General features: G+C 43.9%; 1 long non-coding RNA gene across 3 annotated transcripts; it reads right to left on the bottom strand.

Annotated features, from left to right (window-relative positions):
* Window positions 1–150: 150 nt before the first annotated feature.
* Window positions 151–17,500, bottom strand: LOC115938502 (uncharacterized). Of its 3 annotated transcripts, none has more exons than XR_014145425.1 (4): window positions 15,531–17,500; window positions 10,024–10,367; window positions 2,553–2,652; window positions 151–2,459 (listed from the first exon to the last, which is right to left on the bottom strand). It is a non-coding gene; the product is annotated as an uncharacterized LOC115938502 (long non-coding RNA). The 3 variants fall into 3 exon arrangements; XR_014145426.1 differs by having other exon boundaries at window positions 152–2,459; window positions 10,024–10,290; XR_004073593.2 differs by lacking the exon at window positions 15,531–17,500 and having other exon boundaries at window positions 10,024–10,592.
* Between the last annotated feature and the right edge of the window lie 135 nt (window positions 17,501–17,635).

The following is a 17,635-nucleotide window of genomic DNA, read 5'->3' as shown; positions in this document are numbered from 1 at the left end:
ATGAGAGGGGATAGGGTCAGAGGGAGAAGCAGGCTCCCCGCCGAGCCGGGAGCCCGACACGGGACTCGATCCCAGGACTCCGGGATCATGACCTGAGCCGAAGGCAGTCGCTTAACCAACTGAGCCACCCAGGCGCCCCAAAATTAACAATTTTAAAAATCACAATAAAAAAATCTCAAATCCTCTAAAACACTCTTCAGGTTATATCCATAGGTTTTAAAGATGTCCTCAAACAATTTTAAAAAGTTATCTCTTTTTAATAAAACATACATGGCTTACTTAAAGTCAACTAGTCTTTGCATTTAAGTTCCAAATGGTTTTGTCTTTACCAGCATAGTTAAAATCATCACTACAGAAAAACAGTAGAGAGTTTTGGGTGGTGGTAGCTGTTTCTCATAGATTGGTAAATTCCAGCTTCATTTATCATATTTAGCCTAAAGAGATTAAGTACCTCCTGCTACAAACCTTCTCATATTTGAATTTTCTTAGTTATTCCCATACCAGTTTGAATCCATCCTGAGAGTTAGAGGGAAAACTGGCAAAGACACTGGACTCTGGGTGTCCTGAAAAGGGAGGGAATGACCTGCTATTAATGCTTTGCAGCCCAGGCCATGAGCCCTGCTGCCGCCTTACACGCTCAAACTGCTTTCATAATAGTGTGGCATTATCTAGTGATGATGACCTATACTCACATTCCTAGATGCAATGTTATTTAGGGTAACACTCGGTCACCTAGCCCAAGAAAGCATATAAGAATAAATGCTCCACAGCAGCGTTGTTGGTATTAACCTAAATCTGGAAAAATCCAAATGCCCATCAACAGTAAAATGGGTCAAGTCTAGCCTACTCATAGAAAAGAGTACTCTACAACAGTATGAATAAAACTACAGCTAAACAAATTGAAACAATGTTTCTCACACAAAAGTGCTGAGGAAATGATGCAAGTTACAAAGGACTAGATCCTTCTACATCAGTTCAAACACAGGTCAAACAAATGATTATTATTTTTTTTTTTTAAGATTTTATTTATTTATTTGAGAGAGAGAATGAGAGAGAGAGCACATGAGAGGGGGGAGGGTCAGAGGGAGAAGCAGACTCCCTGCCGAGCAGGGAGCCCGATGCGGGACTCGATCCCGGGACTCCAGGATCATGACCTGAGCCGAAGGCAGTCCCTTAACCAACTGAGCCACCCAGGCGCCCAAACAAATGATTATTTATGAACTCACATATGGGTGGTAAGGCTAGAGTTACAGTCAAAAATTACAGTCACAACTAAAAATGATATCAAAACACAGATTATAACAAAGTCACCATTAAAGGGAAGAGAAAGATATGGAGTTGGATAGAAGTCATCTGAGGTTCTATCCAGGTTCCTTAACAAGGGTGTCAATATACTGACCCTTCACTTTTTCATTATTCTTTATTATTTTTTTTCAAGAAACACATTTATTTAGATTTTCTTGGTCACACAGAGATATGAATATATCTAATGAACATTGTATTGTACATCATATCACTGTCATTTATGTATCTATGACTGGAAAAAACCCAGTACATTGGTTTTACATAGTCTTAGAAGCTAGTCCAACTTAAGTCCTCAGTGAAAGCTTGTTGAGTGAAATAACGGCACTGCCAAATGATTGTCTAGTCCATATTTAAACCTACAATCCCTTCATGATTTTGAATGCTCACCATCATGGCATTACAGAATTTGTGTCTCCTTAGTGCCCGCAGTTCTTGCTCAGGCCACTTCGAAGAATGAAGAGGTATACCAGACGAAGAGTGGTAGGCAGCAAAGCAAAGTTTACTGAGCAAGAGTACAAGGCTCCTGGAGAGTGGGTTGCCCCTGGAGTTTCTAAGTTTAGGGGGTTTTATGAGCTCTTTTGCTGAACTATCTTAAGCAATCAGTGTGTGCTGAGTCGTGCCAATCAGGGCTTTGGTCACGTATCTGTCTACCTATTAGGTTCATGTCCATGTGCTGATTGTCTTTTTTTTGGCTGACATCTGGGGGCTTAGGTCTTAACTGCCCCTTGCCCATGATATTGACAGATGTTTTTGTGGTTAATTGTCTTATTTTAGGATGTTTTGCAGAAATCATTTCTGCAAAGGCTACAAAGCAGGATGTCAGTGTGGTCCTGTCTAAGCTGCAAAACAGGATGTCCATGTTGTTTTATTTTAACTGTCCTGACTCCGTATTTTCTTGTTGGGGACCCTGGTCCTCACTACCTAACTGTCCAACTAACTCTTAACATTCCCCCCTCTGAAGACGTAACCCTAACTGCTGGTAGGGAAAGGGGGCGATGACCAGTCTAACTGCTTCCTGCTGGTTGGAGGCCATGTTGAAGAATGGCAGTCAGGGTTTCATCCCCAGAGGTCTATCTAGTAGACCTGGTAGAAGTTGGTAGGGGCTGTCTCCATTTGTGGCTGCACAGACAGGACCATCTGTAGCCTGATGGACTCTAAACAAGAAGAGACAAATTAGATAAGGGCATTTAGAATATAAGGTCTGGAAAGGAGTAGAAGGGAGATGACTAATAGTGGGGCTCCTATACCAACAACACAGGTCAGGTGGTCTCTCATTTGGATTTCTCAGATAAGCTGGTGGCCCAAGTAGATGACCTCTCCTCTTTGTGGCTGTCTCTCAGGGCACAGCTGTGAGAGAAGGCAAAAATAAATAAAATTAGACATGTGGTAGCAGAATAATGGTCTCCCAAAGTGTGCATATCCTAACCCCCAGAGTCAGTGACTGTGACCTCACATGGTAAAAGGGACTCTAGACATAACAGTAGAGAGGAAGGCAAGATGGTGGAAGAGTGGGGGACCTTGTTTCATCTGGTAACTTGAATTTAGCTGGATATCTATCAAATCATTCTCAACACCCAAAAATTCAGCCTGAGATGTAAGAAAATATATCTGGAACTCCACAAGCAGAAAAGCAACAGCTTCTTGCAAGGTAGGAGGTGCGGAATCATGAATCTGTTGGGGAATATTGGAAGATAATCGAAGGGGGGAGGCAGCCTCCATAAGCTGGCTACTGGAAAGTGATATAACACTGGATTGCAAAATCAGAACCCTTAGAAATCTGCTCCAGTGAGAGACATCCTTTTCTGAAAGAGACTCAGGGGATGAAAAGGGCAGAATTCTAGGTGGGTCACTGTGGTCTCAGGATCCCAGGAGACACAGAAAGGACCCGGGTGCCTGAATCGATAGCGTGCCCAAGCAGCGGAGCAGGGAAACTGGTTATGGTCAGTGAGCCCAGGAGGGATTCTCAGGTCCGGTCGCCATAAACCAGGAGATGGGCCGGTCAGGAGACCACTCTTTGCCTAAGCACCCTGTAAAAGACTGGAACTTGCAGGCTGTTTACCATCCCCTGGGAGGGGCAAAACAGCTGCAAAGCAGGGTACATGAGGGAGCTCACAGTCCGAAAGACACAAAATGAAGTGACGGCTCACAGGTACCTGGACTCCCCCAGGGAAGATTGCAGTAGAAGAGAACCCCAGGAGTCTGCAAACTTTGGCGCACACAGAAGTGGAAACTCTTTAACCTGGAGGGTTTACTGAAGGGGGGACCACAAAAGTGTGGCTCTGGGCTGGAGATCTGGGCAAGGCCATTTTTGCTCTGACCCTCTGAAGTGGTGCAGAAAGCCTCCAGGGAACAAAAGCCACACAGACAACAAGCTTACATTCAGCCCATCCCCCTGACAAGGGGTGGGGCAACTCCGCCCAGGCAAAGACATCTGAAAGCAGCACTGCAGGCCCCTACCCCAGAAGACAGACTGGAAGAACAGGTGAAAGACAAGCTTAGGGATCCCACAAAACTGTAAAACTCCAGCACCAGGCAAAAATAGTATATTGAGCTCCAGGTGTTTCCTCACGATTCCTTTATCCTTAACTCTAAAATTTTTTTTTTTTTTTACCTTTTTCCCATTTCAACTAGATTATTTTACCTACTTAGGTTTTTAAATCGTTTTCAACTTTTATTTTTTCACATCTACATTTTTATAGATATATGCTTCAATCTAGTCCTTTTTTCATTCTATTCAATTTTGCAAAAATTGCAAAGAAAGCAAAACTTACATATATATATATTTTTGGGATGTAGGGTCTTCTAACACATAGACCAAAATTCAATCAGGAACAAGTGGATATCCCTGCTTTGTCCACCCTGTGATATTATAATCTCTCTTTCTCCGCCTTTTACTATTGTTTTATTTCATTTTGGCTTTGTTTGCTTTTCTGTGGTGGCTTCCGAACACTTCGGATTTTTTCTAGGGTGCATTCTGCTTGAGTCATGGTTGGTATTTTGGCCTCTGTTCATTCGCTCACCCATCCTTCCCTTGGACAGAATGACTAGAAGGAGGAATTCACAACAAAGGAAAGAACCAGAGGCAATGTTCTCTGCCACAGAGCTAATCGATAAGGATATAAGAGGTCAGAGATGGAATTCAGGATAGCAATTATAAAGTTAATAGCTAGGGGCGCCTGGGTGGCTCAGTCGGCTAAGCAGCTGCCTTCGGCTCAGGTCATGATCCCAGGGTCCTGGGATTGAGCCCCGCATCGGGCTCCCTGCTCAGCGGGAAGCCTGCTTCTCCCTCTCCCTCTGCCTGCCACTCTGCCTACTTGTGCTGTCTCTCTATCTCTCTGTCAAATAAATAAATAAAATCTTTTAAAAAAATAAAGTTAATAGCTAGCCTTGAAAAAAAAGCATAAATGACAATACAGAATCTCTAAGGGCAGAAATGAACTCTAATCAGGCCAAAGTTAAAAATGCTATGAAAGAAGTGTACTAAATGAGAAAAATAGGCAGCCAAGAATACTTTATCCAGCTAGGCTGTCATTCAAAATAGAAGGAGAGATAAAAACCTTCCAGAACAGGGCGCCTGGGTGGCTCAGTTGGTTAAGTGACTGCCTTCGGCTCAGGTCATGATCCTGGAGTCCCTGGATCGAGTCCTGCATCAGGCTCCCTGCTTAGCAGGGAACCTGCTTCTCCCTCTGACCCTCCCCCTCTCATGTGCTCTCTCTCTCTCTCATTCTTTCTCTCCCAAATAAAAAAATAAAATCTTAAAAAAAAAAACAAACCTTCCAGAACAAATAGAAACTAAAAGAATTTGTGATCACCAAACCAGCCCTACAAGAAATATTGAAAGGGGTCCTCTAAGCAAAGAGAGAGTCCAAAAGTAACACAGACCAGAAAGGAACAGAGACAATATACAGTAACAGTCATCTCACAGGCAATACAATGGCACTAAATTCATATCTTTCAACAGTTACCCTGAATATAAATGGGCTAAATGCCCCAATCAAAAGACACAGGGTATCATACTGGATAAAAAAGCAAGACCCACTGATATGCTGTCTGCGAGAGACTCATTTTAGACCCAAAGACACCTCCAGATTTAAAGTGAGGGGGTGGAAAACCATTCATCATGCTAATGGACATCAAAAGAAAGCTGGGGTGGCAATCCTTACTATAATAAGAGATGAGGAAGGACAGTGTATCATACTTAAAGGGTTTATCCAACAAGATCTAACAATTGTAAATATTTACGCCCCTAACATAGGAGCAGCCAATTACATAAGCCCATGAATAACAAAATCAAAGAAACACATCAACCATAGTACAATAATAGTAGGGGACTTTAACACCCCCCTCACTGCAATGGACAGATCATCTAAGCAAAAAACCAACAAGGAAATAAGGACTTTAAATGACACAGTGGACCAGATGGACTTTACAGATATACTCAGAACATTCCATCCCAAAGCAATAGAATACACATTCTGCTCTAGTGCACATGGAACATTCTCCAAAATAGATCACATCCTGGGTCACAAATCAGGTCTCAACTGGTACCAAAAGACTGGGATCATTCCCTGCATATTTTCAGTCCACAATGCTTTGAAACTCAAACTCAATCACAAGAGGAAAGTTGGAAAAAACTCAAATACATGGAGGCTAAAGAGCATCCTACTAAAGAATGAATGGGTCCACCGGGAAATTAGAGAAGAATTTTAAAAATTCATGGAAACAAATGAAAATGAAAACACAACTGTTCAAAATCTTTGGGATGCAGCAAAGGCAGTCCTAAGAGGAAAGTATATAGCACTACAAGCCTTTCCTAAGAAACAAGAAAGGCCTCAAATATACAACCTAACCCTACACCTAAAGGAGCTGGAGGAAGAACAGCAAATAAAGCCTAAACCTAGCAGGAGAAGAGAAATAATAAAGATTAGAGCAGAAATCAATGAAATAGAAACCAAAAGAACAGTAGAACAGATCAACGAAATGAGGAGCTGGTTCTTTGAAAGAATTAGTAAGACTGATAAACCCCTGGCCAGACTTATCAAAAAGAAAAGAGAAAGGAGCCAAATAAATAAAATCATGAATGAAAAAGGAGAGATCACACCCAACACCATAGAAATACAATTATAAGAACATATTATGAGCAACTATATGTCAACAAATCAGGCAATCTCAAAGAAATGGATGCATTCCCAGAGATGTATAAACTACCAAAACTGAACCAGGAAGAAATAGAAAACCTGAACAGACCCATAACCAGCAAGGAAATTGAAGCAGCAATCAAAAATCTCCCAACAAACAAGAGCCCAGGGCCAGATGGCTTCCCAGGGGAATTTTACCAAACTTTTTTTTTTTTTTTTTAAGATTCTATGTATTTATTTGACAGAGAGAGACACAGTGAGAGAAGGAACACAAGCAGGGGCAGAGGGAGAGGAAGAAGCAGGCTTCCCGCAGAGCAAGGAGCCTGACACAGGGCTCGATCCCAGGACCCTATGATCATGACCTGAGCGGAAGGCAGACACTTAACAACTGAGCCACCCAGGTGCCCCTCTACCAAACATTTAAAGAAGAATTAATACCTATTCTTCTGAAACTGTTCCAAAAAATAGAAATGGAAGGAAAACTTCCAAACTCATTTTATGAGTCCAGCATTACCTTGATCCCAAAACCAGACAAAGACCCCACCAAAAAGGAGAATTACAGACCAATATCCCTGATGAACATGTATGCAAAAATTCTCACCAAAATACAAGCCAATAGGATCCAACAGTACATTAAAAGGATTATTCACCACGACCAAGTGAGATTTATTCTTGGGCTGCAAGGTTGGTTCAACATTCACAAATCAATATGTGATACATTACATTAATAAAAGAAAAGACAAGGGCGCCTGGGTGGCTCAGATGGTTAAGCGTCTGCCTTCGGCTCAGGTCATGATCCCGGAGTCCTGGGATCGAGTCCCACATCGGGCTCCCCGCTCTGCGGGAAGTCTGCTTCTCCCTCTGCCTCTCTCTCTCTCTCATGAATAAATAAATAAAATCTTTAAAATAAATAAATAAATAAAAAAGAAAAGAAAAGACAAGAACCATATGATCCTCTCAATAGATGCAGAAAAAGCATTTGACAAAGTACAGCATTCTTTCTTGATTAAAACTCTTCACAGTGTAGGGATAGAGGGTACATACCTCAATATCATAAAAGCCATCTATGAAAAACCCACAGCGAATATCATTCTCAACAGGGAAAAACTAAGAACTTTCCCCCTAAGGTCAGGAACACGGCAGGGATGTCCACCATCACCACTGCTGTTCAACATAGTGCTAGAAGTTCTAGTCTCAGCAATCAGACAACAAAAAGAAATAAAAGGCATCCGAATTGGCAAAGAAGAAGTCAAACTCTCACTCTTTGCAGATGATATGATACTTTATGTGGAAAACCCAAAAGACTCCACCCCAAAACTGCTAGAACTCATACAGGAATTCAGTAAAGTGGCAGGATATAAAATCAATGCACAGAAATCAGTGGCCTTCCTATACACCAAGAACAAGACAGAAGAAAGAAATTAAGGGGAGGGGGGTGGGAGGATGGGTTAGCCTGGTGATGGGTATTAAAGAGGGCACATTCTGCATGGAGCACTGGGTGTTATGCACAAACAATGAATCATGGAACACTACATCAAAAACTAATGATGTAATGTATGGTGATTAACATAACAATAAAAAGGTAAAAAAGAAATAAAGTGTTATTAAGAAAAAATACTTTCACGGGATGCTTCAGTGTGTTTTACCCAAAACAGGGACACTCTTTCCTTGGAACCACTACATAACACTAAATGAGGAAACAAAGGCGGTTTCCACATTGTAACTCAGACCACAGGCCCACTTCAACTGGCACCACCTGCCCCACGGTCTGAAATGTCCTTTTCCATTCAGATCCAGTTTTCTGTTTCTGGAACTGCTCCCAAGACTTTCCCTTATTTGGGTAACCTTGATGGATGTAAAGAGCAAAATGCTTCCAATCTGGGTGGCCTTTTCTGTCTGGCTTCTGTCACTGGGGCTGTTTTCAGTGTCCATCCATGTTGTGACATGTATCAGTCCTTCATTTTTTCACTGTGACTAAACATAAATAACACTGACCACTTAAAACATTTCAGGTACACAGTTCTCTGGCCTTAGCTGAATTCACATGGTTGTACATCATTCTCCAGAACTTTTTCCTTCTCCATGAGGGAGAGGTGCTTGCTTGAAACACCAACTCCCCATTCCCCTTTCCCCTCCGCCCCTGCAGCCACATTCTACTTTGTGTCTCTGGATATTTCATATAAGTGGGATCATACAGTATCTGTCCTTCTGTGACTGGCTGATTTCACTCAGCGTAATGACTTCCACGTTCAATCCGTATTGTAGCCTGTGTCAGAACTCCCTTCGTTTTTTGGTTTTTGTGGGGTGTTTTTTTTTTTTGCATAATTTATGATTTTAATGAAAATAAGTACTCTAAAGTATGCTTAAAGTATATTTGAAAAGTATTTTTTCACACTAAAGCATCCCGTGTTAAGTGACAAATGTGGTTAAGAAACGACAACTGGGGGGACTGAGTGTGGGATAAAGAGTATTTGTGCGCGGTGACAGGTTTACTGCACTTTGAAATCACCGCAATTACTCTTCCAAACAACCATGACAGCACCAGGTCACAGAAGCAGGGACACCAAACTTCGTGATGGTGGCCAAGCCCTCCCAGATCCAGTTTCATCCACGTGGAGAGGCCACTTGCCCTTGTAGGAGGCCACATGTTAGCAAGAGACTCGTGGGAGGATTAAATCGGCGGCCACTGTGTTTTGGGTGTAGTAGAAGCAGTGGGATTTGGAATTCCAATTTTCCACAACGCTCCACCAAAAACTGGTTAGAACTGTAAAAATGCATGAAGGGAAGCCTCAGTAAAGTGGACTGGGGATGCTAGAAGGGGACGCTGGAGGGGGTAGCCTACCGCTCAGGGTCAATTACAGAACCAACATTAGAAGCTCCCACAGGAGAGACTCATCAGTTACGGGCCCCACAGGGGAAGATGTAGGTTTCATCTCCTCCAAGAAATCCACCACCCGTGCAGCTCAGCGGGTGAGAACCTTCCATCACCCCAAACCCCTGCTTTTCTCCAGTGGACTTTCCTTCAAAACAACCCTCCTAACTTCCCCCACCTTCTCCACGAAATACTGAACAGGTGACAGACCTGTTCTCTCACACCCCCCATGAGACACTGATGACAGACATCGAGGGAGACACACGGAGACGGGAAGACACTCTGTGCTCACGGAAGAACCGACACTGAAAATATCTACTCTCCCCAAAGCCGTCTACAGAGTCCGCGCCGGCGCTACGGAACTTCCAGGACCGAACCGACAACCCTGAAGCGGGTGTGGACTCAGGGAAGGACCCCGCAGGGCTGAGGCCGGGGGAGCACGAGCACAGCGGCGGGCAGCCGCCCCCTGACCGCAGACTGCCGGAGGAGCCCCAGGAACCGAATCCGTGCGGCGCATAAACACAGACGCATGGACCCCCGGAGCGGATCCGAGCCCAGAAAAGGGAGACCCGACAGCTCCGCGCACAGCACCCCCGGGACCCCACGTCACCGCACACAAAGCCACAGACACACCACCGTCTACACAGCGCGCCCTTCCTGTGAGCTCGCACCCCCTTGGCAGTCCCAGCTCAGGCGGCTTCTCCTCACCTTCTCCTCCTGGGGCGGGTCCTGAGGCCGGGCTCCTGTCCGTGTACACACGGACCCACATCCTCCACAGCGGGTTCTGTCGGTGTGGATGCGGCCCCACGTCCTCCAGTGGGTCCTGAGGTGGCCGGGCTCCTGTCGGTATGGACACGGCCTCACGTCCTCCTGAAGCTCCCAGAGAGGGTCCTGAGGAGGCCGGGCTCCTGTCGGTGTGGAGGCGGTCCCCCGTCCTCCCAAACCTCCACAGCGGGTCCGGAAGAGGAGGGCCTCCTGGTACCGCAGGCAGAGATGAAGCCGCCTGAGCGCGCATGCGCCGCACGGGTTGGGCAGCTGGGCTCGGGCGCCCCCTGCGACCAGTGGAGGCAGTGCAGGACTCGGTGCACTCAGTTCAGGGGAGGCACCGACCCCTTCCCCGGGGGCCCGCTGAATCCAATAAATTTTGGGAACTTCCTAACTGAAATGGAATACAATATCCCGGCTTCTCCAGAAATACTTAAAGAACAATTACTTGGAAAGCATATAGAATAAAATGAAATGTAGACCAAAACTTTACAACTTACACCAAAATTCACACAAAATTGTACATAAATTTAGGGCGCCTGGGTGGCTCAGTCGTTAAGCGTCTGCCTTCGGCTCAGGTCATGATCCCAGGGTCCTGGGATCGAGTCCCACATCGGGCTCCCTGCTTGGCAGGAAGCCTGCTTCTCGCTCTCCCACTCCCCCTGCTTGTGTTCCTGCTCTCGCTGTCTCTCTCTCTGTCAAATAAATAAATAAAATCTTAAAAAAAAAAAAAAAATTGTACATAAATTTAAAATGCACAACTATCAAATTATCAAAAAGAAAACATAAAAGGAATCTACGTGACCTTGGGCTTGGTGATGAGTTTTAACACACAACACCAAAAGCCAATCCAAAAAAGAAAAAAAAAATGATACTGTGAACTTTATAAAATTAACACCTCTACTATGAAAGACCTTGCTCAAAGAACTAAAAGACAACCCACAGACTGCAAGGAGATATTTGCAAAACACACACCTGATAAAGGATTTATATTCAAACCATACAAAAAACCCTCAGAACTCAACAATAAAAAAAACCCCTAATTGACAATGGGTAAATATCTGAACACATACCTGCACAAAGAAGATATACAAATACAAAATCAGCATACAAAAATATGCTCGACATCTCTATCATTAGGAAATTACAAATTTGAACAACAGTGAGATAGCACTGCTCTCCTATTAGAAATGCTAAAGTCCAAAAAATGAGAACACCCATTGGTGGAGGGTGGGGAATGACAGGAATGAGCTTTCATGCTGGGGATGGATGTACGGCCACTTTGGAAGGCAGTTTGGCAGTTTTTTCCAAGGGAAAAACTGACTGTAGGTGATAGGGCAAAAGGTCCTCATCTTGATATGGAGAACAAAGGCAAAAGAAATACAGAAAAAAAAATGAATTTCCTTTGCAGCCTGATGAGGTTTTAGAATATAGGTGAGGTTCGGTGGGGTGAGGTCTGTCTGGAGCCGATGACCAAGAAAGAATTCTTGAGACGTCTTTGATGCAAAATGGTGGCTTATTAAAGCATGGGGACAGGAACTATGGGCAGAAAGAGCTGCTGCACAGGGGTCTTGAGGAGTGGGGATTATATACTGGAAGTTGGGGGAAGGAAAAGGAGGTTTCAAAAGAACTTTCATACGCTAAAGAGGACGGACCTACAAGATACCAGAGGTCTTGCCATTGTCAACTTAAGGTTGCTTTCCCCTCTAGCAAGGTACTAACATTAAGATAGTTGGGAGATTCCTGGAAGAATGTCACACATGTCCCACCCAGGAGTTGGGGGTGGGGGGATGTTGCAGGGTGTCAGCTTGTGCCTTGTCTTCAGCCAGCCTTCTGTTCCCTCATCACAGCCCATTAACACATACTGAAGACAAGCAGGGTGATCTTCCTCCAGGAACTCAACTGCCTCAATACTGATACTTTGCCAAGGGCAAAAGGCAACCTTGGCTTGACATTAGCCTGACCACCAGGATCCTGTTAAGTCTTCTTCAACGTATAAAAATCCCCTTAGAAACTTTCTTTACCCGGGGCGCCTGGGTGGCTCAGTTGGTTAAGCAACTGCCTTCAGTTCAGGTCATGATCCTGGAGTCCCAGAATCGAGTCGTGCATCGGGCTCCCTGCTCAGCAGGGAGTCTGCTTCTCCCTCTGACCCTCCTTCCTCTCATGCTCTCTCTCTATCATTCTCTCTCTCTCTCAATAAATGAATAAAAATCTTAAAAAATACTTCCTTTACCTCCACCATCCCTCAAGATATATGTTAGCAATTATCCTCTAAACATATGGCCCACTGATACACATCTGAAGGGTTTCATGACTTAAGGTTTTACTAGACGGTAGTAAATGACCCCTCAAGGTCCTGGAAACCTTGCTTCCAAATTCCTTAGAGACTTACACCATCCCTAACCCCATCCCAACTTGAAAGTATATAATCAGTCACTCCTCACAATCTCAATGCAGCTTTTTCTGCCCATGAGTCCTGTTCCTGTGCTTTAATAAAACCACCTTTTTGGCATCAAAGACGTCTCAAGAATTCTGTTTGCTCCTGGACTCCAACATTTCACAACAATCCAACCTAAGAAACTTTGGAAATGAATGGAATCTGTAGACTAAGCACACAAAAAAAATGTACTATACATAAACAATGGACCCTATCTTCTTTTTTTTTTAAGATTTTATTTATTTATTTGACAGAGAGAGAGAGAGAGCCCACACAAGCAGGGGGAGTGGCAGGCAGAGGGAGAGGGTTAGGCAAGCTCCCTGCTGAGCAGCGAGCCGGGTACGGGGGCTCAATCCCAGGACCCTGGAGATCACGACCTAAGCCGAAGGCAGACACTTAACTGACTGAGCCATCTAGGCACCCGTGGACTCTATCTTATAAAGTTCTTTCCCATGGGGATAGTAGCTAACAATTCTGAAACCACTACATCTATAATCTGGAGTGGAACAATGAATTAAATAAATGATAGGTGGTGGGGGCCAAGGGTTAAAAAGAAAACCACAGGCCGAAAATGGCCTGACAAGGAAATTTACTGATACATCCCTCTGTTTTCCTTAGGAGGGCTACCTTGCCTAAAATGACGTATTCATTGTTAATAATTTCTTTTTTTCCATTCTCTCCCTGCCTTAAAAATCCTTTCCTTTCCTACAACTCGATGGAGATGCTATCTATTTGCTAGATAGGATGCTTCCAGAGTCATGAATCATTGAATAAAGCCAACTGGATCTTTCAATTAACTCAGGGGGATTTTGTTTCTTAACGACAAGCTTATCACCCTTGGAGTGGGAAGTTACAGATAAGTAAGGGGAAAAGGTTACAACCTCCACGTGATAGTGGATGCAGTTGGAGATATCAGTATAAACTCATCTTGAGCTTAATATAGACAATCAACTGAGAAACTGTCAACCTTAAAGATAGAATTGCCAGTTATTTTACCAGCAAAATGAGTTTCTTCGGGAATAGCTGAGGAACTGCAATTCGGGGCAAGAGAACTATGGCAAACTACAGGCAACTCCAAAAAGACAAAGGAAAGGTCAGTTTGTGCTGGGTTTAAATAGGAAATTAGGGAGTATTGTTGTAAACTGTTTTAAAAAGGGCATCACTTATACCGAGTTCTTTCTGCTGGTGGTGGCCCAAGTGGTGGTACCCGTGTCAGAGCGCCCCCTTCAGGCTTCCTGGCTCCACTTTAAGCAAGGTTTCCTTTATCTAATTTTCACTAGAATACATGCATATAATTCCTTGCATTGTCATCTGAGCAGATTTAGTTCCTATGGTATATAAGTTTTTTATGCCATTCTCTATAAAAAGGGCTCTTGGAAGAGATGGCTGGCTCTAGGGGCTGAGACAGTGACTACAGGAACCAAGATAATCCTGAAGTATCAGAAAATGAGTAAGTACTGGGCGCCTGGGTGGCTCAGTTGGTTAAGCGACTGCCTTCGGCTCAGGTCATGATCCTGGAGTCCCTGGATCGAGTCCCGCATCGGGCTCCCTGCTTGGCAGGGAGTCTGCTTCTCCCTCTGACCCTCCCTCCTCTCATGTGCTCTCTCTCATTCTCTCTCTCTCAAATAAATAAATAAAATCTTTAAAAATAAAATTAAAAAAGAAAATGAGTATAAGTACCAATAATGAAAATCCACCAAGTTGAAATTAGGTCAAGGGAAACAGGAGACAACAGAAAGTGCCACAGCAGGAATAAATTTATCAACCAAACACCCTACTGCTGGAATAAAACCAACGCCTAAAATAACTACCCAGGTGTTCACACTGGTAAAAATAACTTATTACATAGATTTTTTTTTTTTTGGTAATGAGTAGAAAACAATGCACAAGAATTCCAAATGCTTGATGGAGACACTCAACCACCCATCCCAGAAGTGGGGCTAAATCCACAAAACCTCTGACCATTCCTCCTCAACACTATCAAGGTCACTGAAACAAGGGAAATCTCAGAAACTGTCAGAGCCAAGAAGAGCCTGAAGAGACGTGATGACCACGTGATCATGTGATGCCCCACATGGGACCCTAGAGCCCCAAAGGCAGAACAGAGGGAAACTGGACACAATATGAACTTCAGTGAATAATAAGATATCAATATTGGCTCATTAACTGTGACAATTCTGGAAAAAAAGAGAAACAGAATAGACATTAAAAGTCAAATAAGAGAGGGGCGCCTGGATGGCTCAACTGGTTAAGCGTCCGACTCGATCTCAGCTAAGGTCTTGATCTGAGGTTCGTGAGTTTAAGCCCTGCATTGCCAATTGTACTTAAAATAAAAGTTTAAAAAATTTTTTAAATCAAATAAGAGAACACTGGAAGCGCAGAGGAAATGGGTAATTTCCAAGTAAAAATGCACATTAGCAAAATGGACCCTGATATAGTGAAAATAGAAACAGACCAATGAGCATGAAAGGTCACAGTAAGGCTTAGAAATCTCCCATCAGGGGCGCCTGGGTGGCTCAGTTGGTTAGGCGACTGTCTTTGGCTCAGGTCATGATCCTGGAGTCCCAGGATCAGTCCTGCAACGGGCTCCCTGCTCAGCGGGGAGTCTGCTTCTCCCTCTAACCCTCCCCCCTCTCGTGCTCTCTCTCTCATTCTCTGTCTCAAATAAATAAATAAAATCTTTAAAAAAAAAAGAGAAATCTCCCATTGGAAAACTCCCCAGAAACAGATGGGTTCATAGTAAACACCTGAGTGTTCTGATTATAGTATCAAAGCTTGCTATATTTATATAGTTCATCTAATGTAGGATTCCTGTGATTCCAAAATAAACATTATTTTATGTACCATCGCAAATGTGCTGCCAATTAAACTGTGACTTTCTCAACAAAAGAAAAAAAAATGGTTGACGAGTTTACTTCCATTAAAACCAGAAAAGTTAATTTTTAAGAAATTCAGGTTTGGTATAACTAATATATTTAAGCTTAAATAACATTGCGATTTTTATCACACCTACTTCTCAATATGCATCCAACTGTCAACACCAGAACAGAGAGGACCTCGAGTGGAGCCCAGGGTGGCCTGGCCGCTGGTCCCACATGAACCTGCTCCAGCCCCACACACACTTGCAGCCAGTTGCTCTCGGTGCTTCTCGTCTCCAAGAAGCAGAATCTGTGAAAAGTACTATGGTATGGCATGGTTATGAAGGCCAAAGCCCTGATGAAGGGACAATTCTGTAAGATACATCCTGCTGAAATGCTACAGGAGAAAGTAAAAATAAACGTGTGAGAAAGTAGGACACCCAGGGTTCTGGGCTCGCCTCGGATGACACATCTCTGGGGAACCTGCCATGGATCTCCCTCCTGTGCCCCGAGGACCATCTCTCTACTTTGTCCTCACAACCCCAAATTGTCTGGAAGCTGCGGACACCACCCACTCACAGTTTAGCTGTGGCCAGTTCACCCGCTCAGGAAAGGTCTGGGGAATCTCTGAAATTTAGAGTTCTGAGTATCTAGTGTCATAATTTGGAAATTCCAACTGAAATAGAGCCAACTGTTCCTGTCCCTTGGTAAGAAAATGTAAAGATGACAAAGAGCGAACTAGAAGGTAAATGTACAAAAGTCAATTGATATCAGGACTATGGTGTGAAAGTTTGTGGTCCCCCAAATCCATGTGTTGGAATCCTCATGAAAAATGTGATGGTGTTAGAACAGGTTAGGGTGCCAGGGCCTTCCCTCCAAGTGAGGATAGAACAAGAAGTCTGCCATCAGAAACACCCTCATCTCAGACATGCACCCTCCAGAACGGTGAGAAATCAATTTCTATTGTTTATGAGCCACTGGTCTGTGATATTTTGATAGCAGCCTAGATTGACTGAGGTGATCAGCAATGATGTATAGGACAAATTGGGATGTGAAATGAAAAAAAAAATTACATACGAAAATTAAGGTTCTTGAGTATAAATCTAACAATATACATAAAAATATTCACAAAACATTAAAACACAGATGAAGGAAATCAAACAACACATAAATAAATGTGCCTTGTGCCTCGGTGCATCCGAGAGAGCAGGATGGGGCACCAGCAGCTTGGAGCCATCCGAGGAAATTTGGGCAGGGTTCCCTTCTTCCACCTCTGCTCAAATCCATGCAGTCTGATCCGGAAATACGGCCTCAATAGGTGCTGCCCTTGTTTCTGTCGGTTCGCCAAGGGCACTGGCTTCAGTAAGTTGGATTAAGTGAACCTCCTTGAATGGGTCATCCAGGATACCTGCCTCAACTGCAGATATCCAAGATACCCACTTAATGCCAATTCACTGTACATAAAATAAAAATACTTCAATTATGAAAAAAACATAGATAAATGCAAAGATATTCCTTGTTCAGGAGCAATGCACTCAATATTGTTAAGCTGGCAATTTTTTCGAACTTGCTCTACAGATTCAATGGAATCCCAACCAAATTCCCATCAAAGATATTGACAAACTATTTCTAAACCAAGACTAGCCGACATAAGACTCAAGACCTCATATGTGGATCCAAAGACATAGCATAGGGCACCTGGGTGGCTCCGTCGGTGAAGCGTCTGCCTTCAGCTGGGGTCATGACCCCCGGGTCCTGGGATCAAGTCTGGCATCGGGCTCCCTGCTCCGCGGGAAGCCTGCTTCTCCCTCTCCCACTCCCCCTGCTCATGCTCGCTCTCTCTCTCTCAATCTCTCACAAAAATAAATTTTAAAAATCCTTTAAAAAAAACAAAGACAGCATAAAGTTGCAATAATGAAGAGAATGTGGTCATGCTGAAGGGACAGATGAACAAAAATGAGCTGTGCCAACAGAGTCACCTACTTTGTCAGAGGGACAAGCACCCCAATAATGAAAGGGAAGTCTGTTGCACAAATGGTGATAGAACAATGAGAAAACACATGGAGAAAAAAGGGATGTGAATACAGACCTTAAAATTACACAAAAATTGGGCACCTGGGTGGCTCAGTCGTTAAGCGTCTGCCTTCGGCTCAGGTCATGATCCCAGGATCCTGGAATTGAGCCCCGCATCAGGCTCCCTGCTCTGCGGGAAGCCTGCTTCTCCCTCTCCCACTCCCCCGGCTTGTGTTCCTGCTCTTGC

The sequence above is a fragment of the Leptonychotes weddellii genome, chromosome 5 (genome assembly GCF_054177405.1).
Source record: "Leptonychotes weddellii isolate Sample4059 chromosome 5, ASM5417740v2, whole genome shotgun sequence".
NCBI lineage: Eukaryota > Metazoa > Chordata > Mammalia > Carnivora > Phocidae > Leptonychotes > Leptonychotes weddellii.
Note: the sequence above shows the minus strand (reverse complement) of the source record. Positions and strands in the feature narration are given on the sequence as shown.